Source organism: Toxorhynchites rutilus, chromosome 2, assembly GCF_029784135.1.
Source record: "Toxorhynchites rutilus septentrionalis strain SRP chromosome 2, ASM2978413v1, whole genome shotgun sequence".
NCBI classification, from domain to species: domain Eukaryota; kingdom Metazoa; phylum Arthropoda; class Insecta; order Diptera; family Culicidae; genus Toxorhynchites; species Toxorhynchites rutilus.
In genome coordinates, this window is record NC_073745.1 from 147363514 (window position 1) to 147383082 (window position 19569).

Consider the following 19569-nt stretch of genomic DNA (forward strand, 5'->3'; position numbering starts at 1 on the left):
TCCTCATATTTCTCATTGAAATTTGTGAAATTTTCAACATTTGAACGATACTGTTAAATGCTTCCACTTTTTACGTCACCTGCAAGTCATCCACGGAAGAAACTGATGCCAATGATGCAGTTAACGGTACTGTAAATTATTCAAATTTATTGAAAGAAAAATAAGACAAAAAAGAATGAATACAAATAATTTACAAATAATAACCGTACATATATCTTATCATTGACGTTTGAATTTTTGAATTTGCTACCTATGCGAACATCCCCAATTCATAAACAAAAATGAAATGTGCTTGCATCACACTGATCAACTAGATATTGTTTTTACCTTCTATACCTTGAACCACTAGTTTTCCATTTGTTGAAGGCTGCGTAGGGTCGACGAATGAGAATATTCTTTGGTTCATTTCCAACTGCTGTGATTCTCTCGGTGGACATCTGTTGTGAACCACAACGGCACGACATGATTCACAAATCCGAATATTTTCATCCAGATGGTGATTATATCCCATAGAATATATTTTTTAATCAATTCCGGCGTTAAGAAACGTGGCTTGTTTCTATTACACTTTGAATTCGAAATACCAGCACGACAATAGAGCGTATTAAACTTATTCATTTCGACAGAGCTGTGAGGAACCAGTATCTAGCTATCTTCACTAGGTTGAATAGTGCACAATACTAGCACATGAAATATTATCGTCGTCAGCAGGTACTTGGATGAAGTGTGCATGCAAGGTGTTACAGTCAATGCTATCAAAATATGCGGTGCTATCAAAAAATTTGAAAAAAATAATAATTTTTCAGGAGTCCTCAGAGAAAAATGCCATATATTCAAGAAATTATTAATGATAGAAAGTTAAAGTCTTTGACAAAAGTTCATATTTTAATATTATCTAAAACTTTGTCGAACACACTACATCGATATCGTGAGTTCAAACAAAATTATGATTCGTTGTTTTTTTTTCAAAAAAAACATGGAAAAGTTGTTGTGAGAAATAGTTTTTTCCTGTAAAAGTGCCCATCTTCGGAAGTATGGGCGACTTGTTGATAATTGTTCGGGCTATTTACACAATTTTTTTTGAGAATTCTAAAAAAATACGTTTTTGAGAAAATTGAATTTTAGTTTTTGGAAAAAAAAATTTTTTAGTGTAAATTAAAAACAATAAATTTTTAAATATTTTTTTATGAAAATTTGAACGATTTCCTATAATTTCTTATTTGACCAAAATAATGTAATTCTTATAGTTTTTAAGATATAAATTTTTGAAAAAAATAAAATACAAAAAAACTTTGGCCCTTTTTAAAAAGTAGTCTAATTATTTTTGGAATATTTGAAGTATGCAAAGTTGCTTAAATGACCAATATCTTTACACCCAAAACGTTTCACTGCAATCTGAAATGGTGTTGCCAATGACCAGTTGAGTAGGCGTGAAATCCGTCAATAGCTAAAGTGCTTCAATATGGCTTTGAGACTGAAAATGAACTTTTACACAAGATCTTTCGATATTCGTTGAAGTTATCATTCGTAGTAGTTTCATCTAGCCCCAATACAATACATCAATTGAATATCGGTACAAATGTGTGCTCTAATTCATCTTGGAAAATGCCATTCGATGCAATGTGTGCCTTCAATTTTGTCTTACTTCTTGTCACAGGTTGCCAAATCTGTTGAATACCACAGATGGTTTAGAACTCAGATGTGATTTCGAATCAAATAATTTCTCCCATGTTCGTTGAAATTTTTAGACATTTGGTCAAAGAGAACCATCTGATATTCTGTGTATTACTTTTCTTCAAACTATGCGTGTCAAATCTTTTAAAACTCCTTTCTTGTCTTTTAGGGCCGTTTCCAATGAACCTGAAGTTGCCATCATTAATTCCTAAATGGTAACGGAATTCGATAGATCATTCACTCAATACTCATATCGTAGGAGATTTCCATCATTTTTGGTCATTTAGAACGACCAAAGCTTGAAGGAAATCCAAGCTTTTCGGCAAGTTTCGTTATCGAGAGAACCGGGTTTTCATTGCAACCGCACACAATCACTTTTCGTGCCTGTTCTTCTTTCCACGCCATTTTACACTGAGCGCTTGCAATAAAAACAAATGTCATATTTTCAGAAAGAACAGGCATACGTCTACCACTCTGCAATATATTTCACTCATTGTTCGTTCATTCCCGGTGCTGTGTTTGTTTGGGGGTGTCCAGATTTTGTCGCGAACAAGCCTTCATTGGGGGTGTACGCCGTTCTCGGAGTGTTGGAAATAGATTCGCTGCCAAAAATAGAATGCCGGCTTAGGACCACCGTTTTTGAATGTGTCAAAATAGGAACTGATTTGTCCTCTGTTTTCCTCTTTTTCTACATTCATGAACCAGATCAATCAGTAGTTCAATGCCGAAGCCGGCAAAAACATGAATTTAATGTGATAAAGAGTGTCCCACTTCAAATTGCATCATGGAAAAAACGCTGTAGAAAAATACCTAGTTGGCCGACCTTTTTCAAACCTTCAGACAACAAAAAAACCCATTAGTAAGTTTTTGGAAGAATGATGAAGGAAAGTAGCCCCGGAAGCTGCCGGAAGTCCGCCTTGACGTAAGTATCATCATCCATTGTGAGACAACGAGGCTTCGTCAGCATCTGAGTGCACAGTTTGCGGACCCGTAATTTTCCCTCCGCATTTTGCCGTTCGTAACGATTTGGAGCCTCCTGTACTTTATACGTTTGCAATCCCTCCTGTACCTTGGCTCTCTGAACGAAAGACTTGGACAGATTCATCTTTTTGACAACATTTCTGACCAAAGTATTGGGATTCCGCCTAAACGCTTTTACGATGCGTTTGTGATCCTGATCACTAATAGAACATCCATTCTGACCGCATTTTTCCTTCCGTTCGATGCTCAGAGTTTCGTAGTAACGATCATCACACGACTCGTTGTTGGATGCACGATTCCTAGTTGTTTTCTGATGTCCCGTTGAGAGAGTTGAGGATTTTCCTCGCGACATTGCTTTTCGGGTGAAACCATTTTTTTTCCAATTATCGAAAAACTGACATCGATGAAAATACAGTTCAAAAAAACACTGAAAGAATTTTGAACGACAATTGTGTCTGATAATGATTTTATATTATAACGAGTAATATGAAATGATAATAATAAGAAATATCATAAACTTTAAAGAAAAATGGTTAGGTAAGGGTCAGGACTATGTGTTTGAAGTAGTCAAATAACATTGAAACATACGGGCATACTAATCTGTTATACAAATTTGCATTACAAAAACATGATCTCCACTTGATATAGACATTCTATCTTCGATGGTGCGAATTAGGGTTGCAAGGTATCTATTTCAGATATCCCCACACGACATATATTCTTGTTTTCAAGAAAAATATTTAAAAAAGAAGGTATGTCACGCTAGCGCGCGGAACGAAATAACCACGATATCGTTTAGAATATATATGATGATAATTATGATAAAATATTATGCTTTAATTAGTTTTTTTCAATAATGCCCGAAAGTCAAATTTAAAATCGTCATATATTTTTAAATATCTTAAAAATGGAGACAAGTCTTTTTTTTAAATTCATCTTTGAAGTTTTGGTTGTAACTCAAACCATATCCATAAAACTAATTATTGAAACGATATGAAACCGGAAAACCTTCGATTTGTGAAGTGGTCGATTTGAAGATCTAGGTTAATAGGTTAATAAATGAGCCCAAAATAATAAAAATACAATGTCACAATCAATCCACTTCTGGAGTCCAAATAAACTAATGTCTTATGGAGACAATATGTATTCAAAACGCCAAAAGTTCTCCAGAATTTGAAGTAAAAGTCGCTTTGTTGTTGAATTCAATCTATATACTTGAGGATTTTCGGCTTGGAAAAGTTTGAAAAAGCGTATGAATGACCCGAGACTACTTTTGCGCAGTGGCGATATCGTACCTAATGAGGTTTATCCGAGGTGCGATTATTGCTAATTGAAAACAAAAAAAAACAAGGTAAAAGTCTCCGTTAATTACCAAAAACAAAATTAAACAAGTGATACTGATTAAAAAACGAGCAAATAACACTAAAAGCCCTACTTCTTTTGACAATATTTCCGACCAATAGTTTGATTTTTTTGGAATCAATATCTCTCAAAAATTCACATATGCTATCACACTGAAATGTCTTCACATGTTTCATAATGTCTTCAAAATGTCTTCACAAAATCAAATGTCTTTACAGCAAGTCAAATGTCTTCCAAATGAAGACATGTCTTCAAACCTGAAGGATTAAGAACACATTTGTACACACAAAACGAAACACTATTGTTAAAAAGATGTTTGGTCGAATATAGAAGAATTTTGTTTAACGTAAATTTCAAGACTTTATTTAGCATATTCATAACAATTCGACTTAGGCCAGGCCTTGAAGATGATTTCATTATACTTCTATCATAGAAAACCTCTTTTGGTAAAACTGGAATAGCTAATTTCCACAAGCTTCTCTTGAAGTGTTTTTTATTCACCAACAAAATCAATGATGATGGATCAGAGCAGATTATAATCACTTGATGCCAGGTCCAGACTATAAGATGGGTACATAACGCCTCCCAATTGATGTCCTGAAGCTATTGGTGTGTATGGCTTGGTGTTGATTATAATTTCTCTTCTGGACTGGCTTGGGTAACGATTGAGCTCACTTATAACGTTTAAACCATGACCGTCTTCGTTTGACGTTATCATAACTGTCACTTTTCATCACCCATACATCAATCTACAAAAAATTTCCGCTGCGAATTACGGATCTCTATAGCAGCATGTCCGAAAAAGAACCTGAAACTATTAAGAATCAGTGTAGACGGTCCAAAGCCCCTAAGGAGGATGATTGTAATAGCTGTTATCTATGGTTTTTATGCAAAAAAAGAAATGGGTAAACTCCGTTAATTGGAATATCCGCGTAAAAAAACCGCGTTAATTGGAATATCCGCGTTAATTAGAAAATCCGCGTAAAAAAAACCTCGTAAAAAACCACGCAAAAAAACCGCGTAAAAAACCTAGGTGTATATAGTTCATGATAGACTACTATGTTAACTTAAATAAAACTAACCAACAGATCGTCAACTAGAAATATAGGATTCGATCAAATTAAGAAAAGTTTTCCAAAAAAGACAAAAAAGATGTAGAAATATTATTCTGGATGACTCCAAATATGCAAAAGATAATAGTAGGAATAGTATAGAAATGAGTTTAGATGTTGTATTATTTTTTTTTTCCAAAATATATATTTTTATCAAGGCTCATATGGCGTTAGCCTCACGGGGCCGGGAGTTCAATACTTTGACAATTTTTCTTATTATCTATGTTAGTAATATGTAACCGATTACTCGCGGTTGGCTCGAGGTTAGTATTACAAGTGTTTTCGTAATTCGGATGTTGCTGTCTCCAATGCTCTGTACGTGTGCCTGACACGGGATACTTCCTATTGGGATGCAGCTGACCCTCAATCAGCAACGCCCCCCTAGTCTCTACCTCATATCTAGCGTGGTGCGTCTTTCTCGACTCGAGGAATCCAGGATAGAATGGTCACTAACCGGCGCAATCATCAGTTAATGTAGAGTTGTCATGAGCGGTACAACCTTTGGCTCTTGTTGAATCATCAGTGGACTGCACAACCTTTGGCCCGTGTATCTGTAAAGAGTGTGTGTATGTATTGCCGCGACTAAGTAAAAGTTTATCGATCGGATAGGAGGGATATAAAACGGGGACACAACGAAGGAAACATCATTAAACGTTGACATCGGCGTTCCTGAGGAACAGGTATAGATGAAGCAGAAGATCAGGATCACGGTTACCTAAGATATCCCGGACGGGGATCTCCGATTGTCTGCCTTGTGCTCTCAGTGCTCTAGAGAGCTGAGAGCGAGCAGTATGGAACCGGATACACGACCAGACAACATGCTCGATGTCGTGGTAGCTATCGCCACAATCACAAAGATTGTTTGCTGCGAGCCCAATGCGATAGAGATGCGCGTTTAGGTTGTAGTGATTGGACATAAGCCGAGATATCACGCGAATGAAATCACGACCTACATTCAATCCCTTGAACCATGCACTCGTCGAGACCTTAGGGATAATCGTGTGTAACCAACGACCGAACTCATCTCCACTCCACATGCGCTGCCAACTTACGAGCGTGTACTGACGAGGAATGTGGAAAAATTCATTATAAGCAATTTGCCTTTCAAAAAGTGTGCCTTCTAAAGTACCCACCTTAGCTAGCGAGTCCGCTTTCTCATTCCCCGGAATCGAACAATGAGAGGGAACCCATGCTAAGGTAATCTTGAATAATTTTTCGACCAAAACACTCAATAGTTGTCTTATTCTAGTTAGGAAATAAGATGAGCGTTTATCAACCTTCATTGAGCGGATTGCCTCTATTGAGCTGAGACTGTCTGAAAAAATAAAATAGTGGTCGATGGACAATGTTTCAATGATCCCCAGTGCGTAGTATATCGCACCCAGTTCAGCGACATACACGGAACAAGGATCTTTGAGTTTCAAAGAGGCACTGGAATTTTCATTGAAGATGCCGAAGCCAGTGGACCCGTTTATGTATGAACCGTCAGTAAAGAACATTTTATCAGATCTAACTTTCCCATATTCTGCCGAAAATATCGGCGGAATATAATTGGAGCGTAGATGATCTGGGATTCCATGGATTTTTTGTCGCATGGACAGATCAAAAATGACAGAGGAATTGCAGAAGTATGGGAAGCAAACTTGGTTGGAGATGCCTGGTGAAGGGTGCACGTCGTGTGTAAGGTACTCATGGTATAAAACCATAAAACTTGACTGAGGAGTCAGTTGGAGTAGATCTTCGAAGTTATCAATTACCAATGGATTCATGATCTTGCAACGGATGAGAAATCTGTAGGATAATTCTGTGAACCGAAGAGTAAGCGGGGGTACTCCTGCCAAAACTTCGAGACTCATCGTATGTGTCGAATGCAAACACCCCATGGCTATACGCAAGCAACGATATTGTATTCTCTCCAGCTTGAGAATGTGAATCCTGGCAGCTAATCGGAGGCAAAAACTGCCATATTCTAACACTGATAATATCGTTGTTTTGTATAACTGAATGAGGTCTCCTGGATGGGCACCCCACCATGTTCCGGTTATTGTTTGGAGAAAATTGATTCTTTGCTGGCATTTCTGTTTCAAATACGCAATGTGTATTCCCCAGGTACATTTAGAGTCAAAATATACTCCAAGGTATTTGAAAAACATCGAGTGCTTGATCGTTTTGCCGGATAGGTGAAGCTGGAATTGGGCGGGCTCGTGCTTCCTAGAAAAAACGACCATTTTAGTTTTCTCCGTAGAGAATTCAATACCCAGCTTGAGGGCCCACGTGAACAGATTGTTCAGGGTATCTTGCAACGACTTTTGCAGAACGACGGGATTAGTACCCGTGATGGAAATAACTCCATCGTCTGCAAGTTGTCTCAGCGTGCAGTCTCTAGTTAGACAATCATCTATATCATTGACGTAAAAACTGTACAAGAGGGGGCTTAGGCAGGAGCCTTGTGGTAGGCCCATAAAACTGTATCGAGAAGATTTCAAGCTGCCATGATTGAAAAACATGTGCTTTTCTGACAGTAAATTGTACAGGAAACATCTTGTACAGGAGTACATCTATTACTTACAATTTACAATAGCAGTTTCCCAAAAAAAAATTAACATTTTTTTAAGAAAAAACTTGTTTGCTGTTACAGTTACGTATTCGTTAATACAGCTGTCGCAATCCCATTACCAACCCAAGTGGATACATCCCGCTCCCAAAATACAAAGCTATACAATCCACTCAAGCGAACAAGTTAATGTATTCATCGATTCCGACACCCTCGCATTACTTCGCACAATTTTCCACTGCCCGACATAACTTATTTTTTTTCCAGAGCTACGAGGCGCTGCGGGTGGTCAATTTTCCGCAAGTTTTCTGATAGCGTAAACACTTTAACCGCGTTTGGCAGCCAAGACCTCATGTCTCCACCGAACAGAAATAAACACGGTTGGAAAATTCCCCACAGAAAGGGGACATTTTCTTTTATATGTGTGCATCCATTTATATGAATAAGTGGTTATTTTCGGCAGCAGAAATAAATAAACAAAAATATAATGCAATGTTTTTTTTCGTATCCCAATTCCCTGCGCAGATCCCTACATCGTCATTGCTTCATGGAGTAACATTATGTTGCTGAAAGGATGCCTGTTCGCAGCAATATAACAAGTCCCAGCGGGCCGCTCAGCTCAGCAATTGAATGGGGGAACTTCCAGCCTTTTTGGGGATGTTATTTCGCGAACATTCTCTGCTACATGGACGATGACGATACGTGTCGTGTAGCCTTGGCCAAGGACCCATCATTATGTGTGTGGATACACCTGACCGACTGATTGTCACCCCTCTTCTCCGTAGGTGTGTACAATTCCGCCCTAATGTGTGTTCTTGGATCTAACTTTGTTTTTTTTTCAGTAGGCTGTATGACGCAAAGGTCATGAATCCATTAATCCTTTTTATTGGGGATGGAAATGGCTGCTCCAGCAATAAAAAAAATCAAGTTTAAGTACGTGTTTGAAATTGTCCAAATCTCAGTCGAACAGGTGAATAAAGAAGAGTATGGGTTGTTTCTGTTCCTCCATATGCAGGCTATTAATGGATATAGTAATTTCAAGGGTTTTTGTTCACATAGATTTTTTACTGGTTTCTGGAAAATTTTGAGAGAAGGCACAATTTTTATGGCTTTAATTGAATTGGAAGTTTTCTTTCATAGAGTAGTTAATATACCATTTCTGACATAAATCATCGCTTAGAAATAAATTAATGTTCAACTGTTTTTTTCCTTTTCTACTAAAACTAAAATAACTGACCATATTTAAGTCCAATTTATTTAATTAATTAATTTATTTATTTATAATACCAAGAGACCTTTACATATATGCCCTAATGATATATTGACCTAAATCTAAATATTAAAGTTATGCTTATTGTCTAAGAACGCTGACGAAGGTTTTTTTAAACAAGAACGTGATAAGTGGAAATCGAATGATAAAAAACATCGGTTGAGCACTCGACACATAGGGGAAAAGGGGGGAATTTGGACCACCTAAGCAAATCGCCTAATATTTCCAAACCAATACGTTTTAAATAAAAAATGTCACATTGTATACTGAGCTACACTTGTTTTCTCTCAATAAATAATGTTTAATCAAATCTTCAATCTACCAAATATATCATAAAATAAAAGAGAAGATTTTTGGACATTAAAATTTGATGCGGGGTGATTTGGACCACCTGTGGGGTGATTTGGTCCAGTGTGTGTTTCATCGAAAAAAACATACTTATGTTTATGTAAAGTATTTTGGGATGATGTTACAATCAGTATTTATGTTTTGGGATCGATACCAGGTGTCTAGGCCAGATTCCAGACCAGAAAAGTTGAATTGACACCATCTCGAATTTTGCATGAATCTTTTCACTGTTGGTCGAGCATTTTCAAACATTTTTGATGCTTGGTCAAAGAAAATCCGTTTTCGATGGCCTGCGTTGCTCTTTCAAGCTCCTCCTTCTTCCAACGTTGTCTGTCCATCCTATTTTTGTTATTCAGCGGCATCTGGAATCAATTAGACCAAAGAAAAGTCTCAGACCTGTAGGACCAATTCACCCCACAGAAACGTGTCTATGTCACCCCACATAACACGCAAAAATTAAAATGCAATTAATTTCATTTATTGTTACCAAACTTACAGTTTCGCTACATCAAATTGTTGCTCTTCTGTAGGCGAACAGAACTTTACTGCACAATACACGAAAAGTTTGTTTAATTAGCGGGAAAAACCTTAAAACCACTATCGGAAAACTCACATTTTTTGACGATCAAAGTGCTTGCTGTGTTTATGCTACCGTTTCTTCCTACTTGTGAAGTTTTACCAAAGTTTTTTTACTTTAGGTACATACGGTTCAACAATAGAAGGAAATGACATTATAAAAAATCCAAGTTGAGTCGTAATTTTTGAGATAAACTGGTGGTCCAAATCACCCCGTGTTACCCTACTCGCTACGGGCTCATTATACCCGTAATTTGTGCGGGAGTGGGATCAGTAGCGCAGGTCTATATAGCGAATATTAAAGTTACCGTTGGATACCGTTTTGATAGTATGGTGACCAAACCATACAGGTATACTCGAGAATCGAGCGAACCAAGACACAATAAAGAGCCTTAATGCAATATATGTCCTTAAACTGTTTCGTGACGCGAAAGATGAAACCAAGAATTCTAGAAGCTTTGGCGGTGATGTAAGATAGATGATCCTTGAATGTTAATTTGCTATCAAGAATGACACCGAGATCTTTGATTGTGATTATGCGGATCAAAATAACATTGCGTAGTTTATATGAATAGATGACAGGCGAACGTTTCCTTGAGAAGGATATGATTGAACATTTTTCTGGATTTAAAACCATTCTATTGTTGTCACACCATTCAGCGGAAATATCAAGCTGCTGTTGTAGGTACACTGTGTCATTAATGCAATTCACAGGGCAGAATTACTTGAAATCATCGGCATAAGCGAGTTTGTGGCACTCCGAGAAAAATGTTAACGTCGTTTATGTAAAGAAGAAAAATGTAAGGACCAAGATGGCTTCCTTGAGGTACGCCCGATGTAACTCAGAACGGAGAAGACACAGTATCACCGATTTTCACTGACATCACACGATCAGTCCAGTTCAAACCAGTTCAAAAAGTTGCCGTGGAATCCAATACGTCGAAGTTTAGCGATTGCAATTTAATGATTTATTTTGTCGAACGCTGCTGAAAAGTCTGTGTAAACAGCATCAATTTGTTGGTGTGACTGTAGAGAGCGAGCGATAAATGAGGTGTACAGTACCAGATATGTAGAAGTAGATCGTTTTGGAACGAAATCATGTTGTTGATTTGAGATGTAACTACTACAAGCATGAGAGATGTAGTCCAATACTATGAGTTCAAATAGTTTTGAAACCGAACAATGGCTAGCGATTCCTCTATAATTCTTGACATCTTTCTTGCAGCCTTTTTTGTGTACTGGAAAAACGAATGAATTTTTCCATGCCTTAGGAAAATTTCCACTGGACAATGATCGGTTAAACAGCAAACTCAACGGTGACGATAGACTATCGGAGCACTTTTTCAACACAATGGACGGGATACCATCCGGTCCAGGATTTGTAGATTTTTTAAATTTTGTGACAGGCTAGTTGTATTCTGCTAAGGCTAATGCTAGTAGGGGCGCAAATAGATGGCAGACAAGGAGCATTCCTGTGTGCTTTGTAGACTTGATCGTCGTTGAGACTTTCGTCAACGAAAATACTGCTGAATTGTTCCCTAAACAGTGCACATATGCTTTCTCTGCTTGATGCCTCCACATTATTATGTCACATCACGGTAGGCAGTCCAAGCTTCTTTCTCTGTTTATCTACATACCTCCAGAATTCCTTCGGGCTGAGTCGTAGATTACTTTGAATGTGATTCAAATTAGCTCCAAATAAAACGTTGTTCAACCCTTTGTAATTTTTATTGGCGTCCGAGTAGCGTTTTCTTCAAAAATCTGTGCGGCATTTTGAATATTTCTTCAAAGTGAATCTTTTTTCTCTACGAAGACGCTTTAGATGGTAATTTGTCCATGGAGGATGAGGAGGGTTGTTCCGTCTGCTGGGAACTAGGGGTGGACTGTATTTAGAAGGTTGCTCCCCTCGTGGAGACAACCGGTGCGTGGAAGGAACCCTTGTGTTCCTCACGCCTTGTTCAATGGGTGGGAGCCCCTTGTGGCTCCGCTCCAATGCTCTGAAAAGAGCATGTAACTCTTTTGGAATGTGTTTCAGAAAACTCTTCGTGGATTCAGGTTTCGAGTAGCGCAGAATGAAACATGATGTATAACTATTTACACTTTCCTCATTTTATTATTGAATTCATTCATTTTGAATATATACACATGATCGTAATATTTTCACTGTTGCGCATGCGAATGCGTCACTCTTCTGCTGCTGCTTATGTTGTTGTTGCTTGCGGCTGCTCCTATTATCGCACTCTTGCGATGATTAGTTGGCGGCTTCTTGAGTTTATTCGTTCCTTTTATTGTTTGTTGTTGCACTCTTGCACTTGTTGCTTGTTGGATGGTTGGATGAAAACTGATACTCCGCATAATCGGGTGGCTCGTTTTATACCCTCGCACCTCCTTGTCGAAAGAGGAGGGGAAGTGCTAAAGACGTCATTTATTTTCCCCTTCCGTACGCTTCGCGGACGGAACATACTCCGCCGACGAAAGAAGTGGAGTCGTTGGTGTGCGTGCTCGTGTACTGGTATTCATAAGCGAAACATATCCGGACGTGTCATTGTGTTTGTTCATTTTGAATATTCGATCGTCGTCATCCGTTGGTTTGCGTTTAACTTGCGTGGTTGCTCGAAAATCTTTCGTTTGATGTTCATATGTTTTACCGAATGCGGGCCGCTGTTGTCCTGATGATTTCGGAATATCGCTAATTGTCATTGAATATTTGGTGCTACTGCTATTTTTCTGCTGATTGTAGGATTCCCGCTTGTTGTGAAATGCCATTTTTTGTTGAACGGTGTTGATTAATATTTGGGTGTAGTACGTTGATAAAGCCTGCTCGATGTGAATATCTAGTTGTTGTGATGCTTGTATTTTCGGTTCATGCTTCTTTCTCACATTGTGGGCTTCTTCTTTATGATCTTTCGCAGCATTATCATCTTTGTGCGCGTCGAGAAGTGCATTATCCTCTGCGTGTGCGTGTGAAATAGCATAGCCGTCTGTGTATGCGTCGAAAAACGTATGTGATCGTTGAAAAACTGTTGTACATGAGTTAACTGTATTGGTGTCCTGATGTGCTTCAGTGGTTGTAATGCGTTTATCTTCATGTGTATACGTGGGACGCTGCATAATAATCGGCTGCTGCAGTAAAATAGATGGCTGTGGTGTGATGTGTGCAGTTAAATCATCCATGCGTGTTTGGAGGCCGATGGCTACTGCGTCGTACAAATCGCAAAAAGTCATGAACTGCTCATCTTGTTCTTCTTGTTCGGCTAACGAAATTTTCACAACTATTTTCTGGTGCCACTCGATGAAGCTATTGCGGGCATTTTCTACGTTCTGCTGGTACACCTTTATCTGTGCTGATGTGAGATCGATTTTCTCCTTTTTTGCAATCGCCATTTTTTCTTTTATTCTCGTTACCCAGAATAGCGCCATTCCGCGGTTATAAATGAATGATTCAATCTGCTTCATTGTGCTGGTTCTTCTTTCGTTGATTTCGTTGGTGATTTCTTTGAGATGTTGCACTCGCTTGCTTGATTGTACTTAGTTGTTCGATAGTGTTCAATTTGTCTCTGCTCAATTATTTTTTTGCTTCGTGTTTTCACTTGCTTACACCATGCTCCATTTGCACTACTCGTCACCCTGTTAGCTCGTACGTGGAATGTTAAACCGATCCGCTCATGGATGGTTTCTCGCTGGTCGTGAATCCGGTTCGAAGGACCAAATGTTCCGTCTGCTGGGAACTAGGGGTGGACTGTATTTAGAAGTTTGCTCCCCTCGTGGAGACAACCGGTGCGTGGAAGGAACCCTTGTGTTCCTCACGCCTTGTTCAATGGGTGGGAGCCCCTTGTGGCTCCGCTCCAATGCTCTGAAAAGAGCATGTAACTCTTTTGGAATGTGTTTCAGAAAACTCTTCGTGGATTCAGGTTTCGAGTAGCGCAGAATGAAAGATGATGTATAACTATTTACACTTTCCTCATTTTATTATTGAATTCATTCAGTTTGAATATATACACATGATCGTAATATTTTCACTGTTGCGCATGCGAATGCGCCACTCTTCTGCTGCTGCTTATGTTGTTGTTGCTTGCGGCTGCTCCTATTATCGCACTCTTGCGATGATTAATTGGCGGCTTCTTGAGTTTATTCGTTCCTTTTATTGTTTGTTGTTGCACTCTTGCACTTGTTGCTTGTTGGATGGTTGGATGAAAACTGATACTCCGCACAATCGGGTGGCTCGTTTTATACCCTCGCACCTCCTTGTCGAAAGAGGAGGGGAAGTGCTAAAGACGTCATTTATTTTCCCCTTCCGTACGCTTCGCGGACGGAACAAGAGTCCTTGATTGTATTTTTAGGGACAAACTGATCAATTGCACAAAGTAGTACATGCGACATGGACATTGTTGCTTATTCAATGTCGCAGTTGTTCAGTATGTCACTCCAGTTAGTAGTTGAGAAGAAACGATTCATCAGTGAGAAATTTGATTTACGAGAATTATAATATGTTGATTTGATGATGTCTGTAAAGACGAGCGGCGACGATTCAAGTAATGAAACCAGAAGCGGTGGATGATGACGACACAATTTCACTAGAGTAGAAGGAGCTGAAGTAACTATGGTGTTGTGGACCATCCATAGATTTACGAAGCATAGATCGAGAATACGGTTGTTGTTGTTGAATATTCCGTTCATCTGATATAAACCAGCAGTACTATAACTGTCCAGCAGACTTCCTGTCATAAGATCTATAGAAGAGCGCGAGGAGCTAGGATAAAAGTAATCAGATGTACTTTGGATCCAGCTAATACCAGGTAGGTTGAAGTCTCCGAGAAGCAAGATGTTGTCATTCAGTTCTGTTTGATTCGTTATTCAAATAAGCGAAGAAGTGTGCTTGTCTATTACGGTTGGATTATTTACACGGTCCGGAGGATACGTTGCAGTTGAAACGTTAGATCGTGAAGATAAAGCTGTAGTTTTGTCGATCCTAGCGCTGACAGTCGTAACACCTGATATCGATTGAGAACAAGTGAGAGGCGCTGTATCACGTCCAGCTTCGGCTGGGCATATACTATTTAGAACGTTACCTGTGAAACCAGTTGATGTAGCCTGCACAGGTGAGGATATGGGTGAAGGTAAACGGCGAGCGCATGTTGTTATTGCGGTAGAGATCATCGATGGTAGTGAAGGCGGTGGTATTGCGGTTGAATGAATGAATATTGGTTAATGATTACGATTTTAAAGTGCTTAAATAAAAGGTGGGATGATCAAGAATTGGTCAAATGTGATTTAAATTATTACATGAATTAGTTTGGATTTATTTTTACAGTTCAATGACTAAAAAAAAACAACAATAAATATTTTATTAAGATTTATTAAATAATGTCGGGCAGCTCTAGCGAGTTCGGAGGATTTTTGTCTATGGATACGACCTATACGTTGTTGGTGTTATACCATTGAGCACTTTCCCGGTGCGTCAAGAAACGAGAAGTTAACGACGTATCGTGTTCCGTTGAAAAAGACAACAAATATTGTTTCAAATGTTCCTTTACAAAAATATATGAATCCATAATGCCAGTTGTCGCGAATATTTCGCTTTACAGCAAATAGATGAGAATCGCCAACCAAGGATTTTTTCGGATAATTTAATCCTCCTGTACTCGCGTGCAAAATCATAACACGTATACTCGCGCAAGGTATCACAGACTGAAAAATGAACTTCTCTGTAATATTGCCATTGTGTATTTTTCAGGCTTTATTGGCATTTATTTGAAGAAGAGGGTATGATTGAATGAAAAAACTCCAAAAAATATGTTTTCTTCGCCTTTATTATGTTTTAATAGTCATCGAATTCAGCCTCCTCAAAACAAAGTAAACAACACGAATGACGAAATTTCAATTTTTCACTGTTATCAATCAAAAGTGAGCAACTGAATATAATTCAAAGAAGTATAAAGAGCTAAAAAATAACATAAAAACGTATTAATCGATTGTGATTTTATTGGAGTAAGAATCAGAACATAGCATAACTACATGCTCGTAACAAACATTTTTTTACATTTCATACAGTTGTTGTGTGTTTTTCGGGTCTTTTATCGAAGAGTATGTATAACGACCTTCTAGAAGATTACCAGACGATAAAGGTTCTGGAATATAATGTTTGTTTTTGGGGCCGGGGAAGGTTTTCATGATAGTTTGAAACCCCTCTCCCTTTCTAAGGGGGGTTGTCATTAACATTAAACATAAATTTCTACATTACTCGGAAATTAATCATGCAAATGAAAGAAAATTTGGCATATTGAGGTTTTAGGGTGTAATAAATGTTTCTATGGTGGTTAGACTCTCCACTCCTCTCTTTAAGGGGGGGCTGCCATAGAAATGAAACACAAATTTTTGCATTACTCGAGAATTAATCAAGCAAAAGGAGCAAAATTTGTCATGCGAATGTTTTAGGGGACACGAAACGTTTCCATGGTGAATAAACACTCCTTCCCTCTCTCTGAGGGGGCTGCCATACAAATGAAACACAAATTTCTGCATTACTCGAGAATTAATCAAGCAAATAAAACCAAATTTGGCATGTAGAGGTTTTAGGGTGCAATAAATGATTCTATGGTGGTTAGATACTCCTTCTCCCTCTTTTAGGTGGGGCTGTCATACAAATCAAACACAAATTTCTGCATAACTCGAAAATTATTCAAGAAAATGAAACCAAATTCGTCATGTGGAGGTTTTAGAATGCAATAAATGTTTTTAAGGTGGTTAGGCACTCCACCCCCCTCTCTAAGGGGGAGCCGCCATGCCAATGAAAGATGAATTTCTGCATAATTCGAAAACTAATCAAGCAAAAGGAGCCAAATTTGTCATGAGAATGTTTTAGGGGACACGAAACGTTTCCATGGTGAATAGACACTCCTTCCCTCTCTCTGAGGGGGGCTGCCATGCAAATGAAACTCAAATTTCTGCATTATTCTAGAATTAATCAAGCAAATGGAACCAAATTTGGCATGGGGAGGTTTTAGGGTGCAATAAATGTTTTTACAGTGGTTAGACTAACATTCCCCTCTCTAAGGGGGAGTCATATAAATGAAACTCAAATTTCTGCATTACTCGAGAATTAATCAAGCAAATTGATCCAAATTTTGCATGTGGAGGTTTTAGGGTGCAATAAAAGATTCTATAGTGGTTAGATACTCCTCCCCCTCTCTTAGGTGGGGCTGCCATACAGATGAAATACAAATTTCTGCATTATTCGAGAATTATTCAAACAAATGGAACCAAATTTTGCATGTGGAGGTTTTAGGGTGCAATAAATGTTTTACGGTGGTTAGACACTCCACCCCCTCTAAGGAGGAGCTGCCATACAAAATTAAACGGGGTCGATTAGAAGATCAATCAATGAACAGTTCTGCGATTGGACCCATAAACTTGCACATAGTAAGAAAACGTGAATGTTTGAAGATATAGATAAAAAAAATTTTTTTGGGCGGGACGAAGTTTGCCGGGTAACCTAGTATTCAATAAACATTCCACGCCACTACATGATTTATACATTTCATTCAACAATATTCTAGAATATGAAAAAAGGCACTTGTCCAAAAAAGTTACTCCTATACTCGCGTCGGTGTGTTAGATCGAAAGAACTAAAAAAGTGACACACGTCTCCTTCGTACCAACACATGCAATACGCTAAACGATGACGAACGACGAATAACGAAGCTAGAGAGAATCGCAAAGTCGTAGTGTTGATGTTTTCTGAGAAATGAACGAATGGTTGATTGGTCGGTCTGACAGACCAATGCGTTAGTATGAACAGAAGAACAGAAGAAAGAATGCTTTCACTGATAGTCGCGAACATTTCGCGAAGCAATGAACTCTCGGCATTAACATGTACGAGGTATGTTCAAAAAGTATTGCGAATTTTGAATTTTCGCGGGTTACGTATAGTCGAATTTCGATTATTTATTGGCGTTATGTTGGTACTCATGTCTCTCACTTATGCCGACAAGTTCGGCCATTTTGAATGCTCAGTTAATTGACAGCTACTTTGCTTGCACGTGTTTTGGCTCCTCGTCGATTTTTAATTATTCAAAAAAAAAAATGGATCAAAGAACATGTATCAAATGTTGTGTGAAAAACGAAATTAAGTGCGCGGATGCATTCCGAATGTTGACTGTGGCATACGGAGAAGCTACCTTGGACTGAAGGCCGAGAAGATGAGAACGACGAAGAACATGCCGTACACCCGAGGACTTCAACAACAAAAAATTGATGAAGTGAAGAAAACGGTATTGGACAATCGTCGAATTACCGTTAGAGAAGTTGCTGAGGACATATCGATTGACTCGTGCCATTCGATTTATCTCAATGATTTAGGCATGAGACGGATCGCCACGAAATTCGTCCCAAAATTGGTCAATTTCGACCAAAATCAGCATCGCATGAATATTGTTATTGAGCTGTTGGACTTTGTCCGCGACGACCCAAATTTGCTCCAGGGGGTCATAATTGGTGACGAATCGTGGGTTTATGGTTATGACGTGGTAACCAATGCTCAATCATCTCAATGGGCGCACGAACCGAGACCGAAAAAAGTGCGCCAAGTTCGGTCGAATGTGAAAGTTTTGCTTACAGTTTTTTTCGATTGCAGGGGCGTGGTGCACATTAGTTCTTGCCACAGGGTAGAACGGTAAATAAGGAATATTATCTGTAAGTTATGCGCAATTTGCGAGAAGCAATTCGCCATAAACGCCCGGATTTGTGGAAGAACAAAAATTATCTTTAGCATCACGATAACGCCCCTGCTGGTACACCGTTGCTTGTGCGCGACATTTTGGACAAAAACAACATACTAATGATGCCGCAGCCACGGTATTCTCAAGATCTGGCCCCTTGTGACTTTTTCTTGATCCCGGAACTGAAGAGGCCCATGGAAGAACGACGCTACGATTGAGGAGCTGTACAAGATATTATAATATATGGAATATATGGAGCAAAATAAAGAGAAAATCCGACATATTTTACAGTACTACTATGACAAAGGCAAAAATGCAACTCAAGCTGCCAATAACATTTGTGCAGTTTATGGACCCGATACAGTTTCCATTTCCACCGCACAACGATGGTTTCAACGTTTTCGTTCTGGTGTAGAGGTCGTCGAAGATGCGCCACGCTCCGGAAGGCCTGTCGTCGAAAATTGCGACAAAATCGCTGAATTAGCCGAGAAAGACCGGCATAGTAGCAGCCGTAGCATCGGCCAAGAGCTGGGGATAAGTCATCAAACCGTTATTAACCATTTGAAGAAGCTTGGATTCACAAAGAAGCTCGATGTATGGGTGCTACACACGTTGACGCAAAAAAACATCTTTGACCGTATCGACGCATGTGAATCGCTGCTGAATCGCAACAAAATCGACCCGTTTCTGAAGCGGATCGTGACTGGCGATGAAAAGTGGGTCACTTACGACAACGTGGCCAAGCCCTCATTAACGGCCAGGAAGGTTCTGCTGTGTGTTTGGTGGGATTGTCAAGGAATAATCTATTATGAGCTGCTTCCCTATGGCCAAACGCTCAATTCGGACCTGTACTGCCAACAACTGGACCGCTTGAAGGTAGCACTCATGAAGAAGAGGCCATCTTTGATAAACAGAGGCCGCATTGTCTTCCATCAGGACAACGCCAGGCCACACACTTCTTTGGTGACGCGCCAG

General features: G+C 39.0%; 1 pseudogene; it reads left to right on the forward strand.

The window, feature by feature from the left end:
* The first annotated feature begins 3924 nt into the window (after positions 1-3924).
* On the forward strand, positions 3925-4006 carry LOC129772157 (U4 spliceosomal RNA; annotated as a pseudogene).
* The last annotated feature ends 15563 nt before the right edge of the window (positions 4007-19569 follow it).